Below are 6,000 nucleotides of genomic sequence, written 5' to 3'. Positions count from 1 at the left end.
CTCTGTTCTGATGGTGTGGAACCTGCTTGGGACTCTGCCTCTCCTTCTCTCTGCCCGTCCCCTGCTTGCACTCTGTCTCTTTCTCAAAATAAATAAATAAACATTAAAGATACATTATTTTAAAAGAGCACCGATATAATAAAATCAATTTGTTAGTCAAAAATACTTTAAAAAATGTAAAAGACAATGGCCAGGCCATATATCAGCATCTGTCAATGGACACATGGGCCACGTCCTTGCTCCCTGTCCCTGTCTCTTTACAAACTGAAAAATGAAGGGTGCCTGGGTGGCTCAGTCAGTTGAGCATCTGATTCTTGATTTCGGCTCAGGTCATGATCTCCTGGTTGGTGAATGAGAGCCCCACATCAAGCTCTGTGCTGACAGCTCACAGCCTGCTTGGGATTCTCTCTCTCCTCTCTCTGCCCCTCTCCCACTGCGTGCGTGCTCTCTCTCTCTCAAAATTAATTAGTTAATTAAAAAAAATGAAAGCTGATTTTCATCCCTATCAGTCTCCATTCATGGTAAATATAAATGAATGAGTGAGTGGATGGACAAATGGTGTATTTGAAGGAAAAATAAACCAATGAGAAGAGGTGCCGGTGATGAGCTTGAAAGACAGTTTGGACTATGTGGGAAAGCCTTTGACCCAAGGCTGAGGAGAGGATTTCCCTCAAGAGGCGGTACAGTGCCCATTGGGGTTTAGGACAGGAGAGTGATGTGACTCAGGCTTTAAGGAGATTTATCTCACTGAGGGGTAAGAGGACGGTAGGGAAGCGAGTAGTGTCAGTGTCACCATTCGGGGGCTCAAGGTGACATCTTCTTTGGGAGGGTCTGGAAAGAAAGGGAAGGAAGCCTGAGGGCCAGTAAAGAGAACTGGCAGGATCTGGTGGGTGCCTGGGTTGGGGGCCCAGGAGAGAGAGAAGTTGGAGATACGCTGGTCCCTTTGGCAGCTCCAGGGAAGCCAAGCAGTGGGGAGGAAACCTTTTCTGTCAGCATTAGAATTACACTACCTGCCTCCCAAGAGTGGGGGTGATATTGAGATCATTCTTGAGTCAAGACCTGTGTCTGAGGCTCGATGTCTCCCTTGTGCCCAGAACGGAGGACGCCAAGGCCACAGTACCACACTTCCTCTGATTCTGGCCCTGTTTCCGAGGTGAGGTTCTGTCCTCTACTTGAGTGGCTGATGGGAGGCATTGTATCCTTCGTTACAGTCCCTGAGTCTTCTCCCAAGCAGGCAGACCCTGGGCAGAACATTAATCCAGACACGCTTTTATATCCCTTAGCATATTTCCAGGATACCTGGTGGATAACTTGTCAACCACCTGAGACCATCATCTGTCTGTGCTGAATCCTCAGGGGCTGAGACAGCATAAGAACAGAAGATCCTAGATCATCTATCTTTTGCTCTTTACAGTCCTGCTTCGAATGTCAAAGTTCAGAATGAACTAGACATAAGGGAGAAGACAAACCATAAAGAAAGTGACTGCCCCTTCCATTCAGGTACACAGAAAGGCATGCTGGTAAGGAGGCCAAAAGGCCACAGACCGGAAGTTTCTGATTCTTGTCTGCAAGGCCAGTGCTGGGTAGATGGGATATTTATCAGTAAGAATACAGATCAAGTAGTCAGCAGCCTCTTCTAGTGTCGCATGGATGACTTATGACGTCTGTGAGCCGCAGGCTGCTCCTCACACAGGGGTCAAGTCCCTTGCTCGAAGCAGCCTTGGTTGTAAGAAGGCTGTCTCTGGAATCAAATGGCCATTTTCAAATTTTCAAATGAAACTTCTGAGTGATCCATGCCTGTTCCTGGTGGAGAGGACAGGGCTAGGCCATAGCATCAAAGAAACTTTGGCAGCTCTGGCCATTTCCTTCATTCAGCACATATTTATGGAGCATCCCCTGGCTCTGTCTGCCTTCTAAAGTTCCAGCAGAGCCTGGGATCACTCTAGGGTGAGGGCTGATGCATTTCAAGTGCATGCTCAGCTCTCCTTGGCCACAGGAACCCAGGGCCAGCAGCAAGTAGGTAGAAGCCAGGAGGGTTGTAAAGAATGGGGCTATGGCCAGTGGAATCCTTGGGACATGCATGGGGCAGGGGAGGCCCTTCAAGTCCTGGGCAGCAGGTTCCTCAAAAGCAAAACCACTTGAAACACATCATGTGGGACAGCTGAGGCCCCTATGGCCAGCCCCCAGCAGCCCAGGAGGTTTCTGTTGTGGAAAGCCCCGGCCAACAAGGGCAGCTGCTGGCCAGAGATGCCCAGAGATGCATCTCCTGCCACACCCCTGCACAGTGCCCAGGATGGCTGCGAGCAAGGGGCTTGGGGCCAAGGAACAAGGAGGTGACTCTGGGGAGACAGCCACTCCGAGGGTTCCCTTGGGCTCCAGGACTCAGCCCTAAGCTCAAGCTCCCCCCCCCCCCCGCCATCTTGGCTCTGTTCCCCTCTTCTGTTCTCAGCTCTTGTCTTTCCCCCAGTGGAGGCAGGCTGGGAGGCTCGACTGCCCTGGGTAGCTGCCAACAAGCTGTGGAAGGCAGGGGCTTGGCAAGCACACAGTGTCGCCTCTGTGGGAGCAGTGGAGCTAATTATACTCAGCTGGCGGCAGCAGTGGCCGGGAGTTTCCCAGCTCACTCGCCTCGCCTCCTTCTGTGTGGTAAACACTAAAGGGAGGTGCGGGGACAGAGGGTGGGGAGGTGTGGGCAGGAGCCCAAGTCAGGCCTTGAAGGGGAGCCAGGTGGGACAGCCCAGCCAGTGCTGGCTCCAGCTAGGAACCTGACTTTGAATCCTTGGATGTGGGGCCAGTGTGGCACTCCCAGGGTTCAGGGTCCTATTGAAGGGGTCCAAGCCTCACCCAGCTGGGATATTGTAGAACCAAAATGGGATGGAATGCTTGGGGAAGGCCCAGAGAAGGGGCCTGGTGGAGAATGTACTGTGTCTGCCTTTCCTTTTCCTACAAATCTTGGGGACTTTCCTGGGGTCAAGGCTGCTGTGTACAACTATGCAGGTGTGGGCTGAGGCATGAGTGGGGACTAACCCAGATGGTGCTGGGTTGTGTCCATCTGAATGATGGGTCACCTTTTTCCAAATCACACAAAGGTCTGGTGCTGGCTGGTATCTGGTGCCCATCAGGCCAGAGTCAGAGGAGGCTGTTCATCAGAGGCGAGCCCTGTACACTGGGTATCTGCCGGCCTTGGGAGTCCTTCCCCAGAGGATGGGGTGATGCTTTCAGGTCTGCACATCCAACCTGGTGTGGTGGGTTGGTAAACTCTCGGCCCAGGAGGTGACCAGCAGGTTTGCAGAGTAGCCTGAGGCCTCTGGCTGAGAAAACCCAGATCCCTCTCCTCCTCCCCAGACTGGTTGCTTCCACATCTTCCCTGCCTGCGTTCTAGCTTTTGCCACTGTGGCAGAGTCACCTCTGAACCAATCAGATGTCATCGCAAGTGGCTCGGGTCACACAGAATCAGGATGAGGAGTGAGCCTGTGGAAGCCAAGGCCGGGAGTCAAGTACATTGGAGCAAGACCAATGATTTAATTTCATACCTATCATTACATAATGCACAAGAATGTTTAGATTTACGAAAACTAATCTCAAAGCCCTATTCACTCCTTCAGCAAACATTAACTGACCACCTCCTGGGTCTCACTCAGCATTGTTTCTGAACTCAGCAGGGAAGCGGTTGCACCACATCACCACTCACATTCTAGTGGGTAAGACAGACGAAAAGGCAAGAAAACAACAAACAAAATAATTGCAAATTGCAAATAAGCCCCGGGAGCAAATAGCATGCCACAGTGGAGAGCAATTGGCCTGTGTGAGTGTTGAAGATGTAAATGAGCTGGTCCTGCTTCACTTTTTTTTTTTAATGTTTATTTATATTTGAAAGAGAGAGAGAGAGAGAGAGAGAGAGAGAGAGACCGGAAGAGGGGCAGAGAGAAAGGGAGACCCAGATTCCAAAGCAGGATCCATGCTCCGAGCTGTCAGCCCAGAACCCAGCGTGGGGCTTAAACTCGATAACGGAGAAATCATGACAAGAGCAGAAGTCGGATACTTAATCAACTGAGCCACCCAGGTGCCCCATGGCCCTGCTTCACTTCTGAAATAAGATCATAAGAAACCTACCCAAATCGTTGGCAGATGTAAAACAAACCCTGAACTACCTCCAGACCAAATCCAGAAGAACCCGCTTCCCTGCACACCTACTCCAAGCTGCAGCTGCTCACAGAGGAGAGGCCCTCAGGGAGCCTCTGCTGACAAGAGGGCTCACAGACATGAGGGACGTGACCACAGACATGAAAGACGTGCCACCTCGCAGGCACCATGGGAGAGGGAGACATCAGGTCTCTGTCAGGGTGGCAGGAAGGATTCATAGAAAAGGTGAGGGAGTCGAGGTTGGTTTTGAAAGATGAATTCAAATTTGCAGGCCCACGAGGGGGAGGCCTACCCGGCACAGAGGTGCAGAGCAGGGTCACAGGAGTGTGCTGGAATGGGGTGCAGTGGGCACCCTGAGAGGAGAGGCCCAAGGCCTCCACCCGGAGGGTCAGAGAGCACCCAAGAAAAGGATGCATTCCCAGACCTCCATGGTCCCCCCCTCCTCCTGCCACCTCTGAGGCTCTCACGGGGTTTTCCCAGGCCGTCAGCCTGGCCAGAATTCCATAGGGCAAGGTCCAGGCAGGGTGACAGGAAGGGGACAGGACTCTAGGGAGGGGCTCCTTCTCCTCAGGCCTGGCCACTCGTTTGTCTGTAGAAAGCACCAGGATACTGAGAGATGCCGCTCTTACTGAATGTCTGGCCATGAACACAGAAATTCAGGGAGGGAGGAGCTGGCTAGGGAAGAGGAAACAGGCTTTGTATAGAGGTGCCCCTGGTCTGGGTCTGGCCTGAGTAGGAGGGGCAATAGTTCTCAAACTTGAGGGTGCAAAATTCACCTGGGGGCAGAGGGGACTGTTAGCATGAAGATTCCCTGAGCTTCTTCCCCTCCTTTGAGATCAGAATGTCTAGGGTGGGACCCGTGAATGCGCAGTTTTAACAAGTACCCAGGCAATACTGATGCAGGTAGCTGGTGGGTCCAGAGCCCTGGAAATTGGGCCTACATGGCACAGAAGCCACCAGGGAGGCTGGGAATTGGTGGCTCACTATGGGGCATGGCAGCTCCAGAGACCCCAAGACTTTTCCTTTGGTCCATATCAGTACCCGCCTCCCCCCTCATTCCACCACAAGATCTCAGAAGGGGGGCTTCTTGCTGGCATTCCCACCTGCTCTATCTGTGCTCTGACACATAAATGAAAGCCCCCTCCTCCATATTCTCAATAATGTTTTTTTCCACCAGAAAAACAGCCTGAACAAAGCGAACGTGAGGATTTGTGGTGGCCTCGGTCTGGGACCTCAAAGATGAATGCATTTTACCTTCAGGTAAGTCCTTCCCCACCGCCAGCACTCAGCTGATAGTGATGTTGTCAGTGGACAAAGATGAATATCCCACAAGAAAGGCTTGAAACCACCAAGCAGGAGAGAGAGCTCACAGCTGTTAAGAACCTGGTGGCATCAAAGCTTTACTTCTCTGCTCACCCCACAGCTGTTAGGTTACACATGCCACAGGCAGGGGTGAGTATCCTGGTTGGCAGGAGAGTCAGAGGGGTGGAGAGGGCCAAGGAGGACCTCAGGCAGGTCAAGGATGCTGCCCTCAACTGGCCACCCCTCTCCAGAGTCAGAGACTGACATAGTAGAGGCACATCGTGCTTACCTGGGAGCAGATGGGCCTTGTTTGCATAAATTTTAGGGCCTCAAGATTCTTACTCACCTGCAGCCCATTGTTTCCTAAATCCTGAACTGCAGCCCTGGGGAGGTGAGCGTCTGTACTGTGGAGCTTCCCTTAAGGCCCTTGCTTGGGGGGCTGCGCAGAATGAGGCCTATGTTATGACTTGCTAGACTTTGTGGGAGGCAGAGCTTTTGCCCTGCTAATTCTCGTCCCTTCCCAGCTCTGATCCAAGCTGTAGCCTGTGGCTTTTCTCC

Source organism: Panthera tigris, chromosome B3 (genome assembly GCF_018350195.1).
Source record: "Panthera tigris isolate Pti1 chromosome B3, P.tigris_Pti1_mat1.1, whole genome shotgun sequence".
NCBI classification, from domain to species: Eukaryota; Metazoa; Chordata; class Mammalia; order Carnivora; family Felidae; genus Panthera; species Panthera tigris.
Note: the sequence above shows the minus strand (reverse complement) of the source record.